Source organism: Orycteropus afer, unplaced genomic scaffold, assembly GCF_000298275.1.
Source record: "Orycteropus afer afer isolate SDZICR_OR568_19922 unplaced genomic scaffold, OryAfe1.0 scaffold00126, whole genome shotgun sequence".
Taxonomy (NCBI): domain Eukaryota; kingdom Metazoa; phylum Chordata; class Mammalia; order Tubulidentata; family Orycteropodidae; genus Orycteropus; species Orycteropus afer.
In genome coordinates, this window is record NW_006921713.1 from 1,592,724 (window position 1) to 1,593,229 (window position 506).

The window sequence follows — 506 nt, forward strand, 5'->3', positions numbered from 1 at the left end:
AACAAGTTCTGTACCTCACACCATACATAAAAACAAACTTCATATGGATCAAAGACTTAAATGTGAAACCTAAAACTATACAGTCCCTCAAGGAAAATCTAGGGGCAAATTTAAGGACCCTAATATATGACATAAATAGACTATACAATAGTCAAAAGATGGAAACCTAGGCATCCATCAACTGAAGAATAAATAACCAAACTATGGTATATACACACAATGAAATACTATGCAACGCTAAAGAATAGTGTAGAATCTGCAAAACCCTGCATAATGTGGATGAACTTGGAGGACATTATGCTGAGTCAATCACAAAAGCACAAATATTGTATTAGTCCGTCATTGTAAAAGTTAAGGAAAGTTTTATCTATAGAAGGACATTTTCTTTGTTGGTTATCAGGTGTGGGAGGGGAGAAGAGGGAAGGCTGTTAGATAGATAGAGATAAGTACTGATTTGGGTGAAGAGAAGGGCAATGTACCAAATGTGAGTGACCAATATGGCAGCA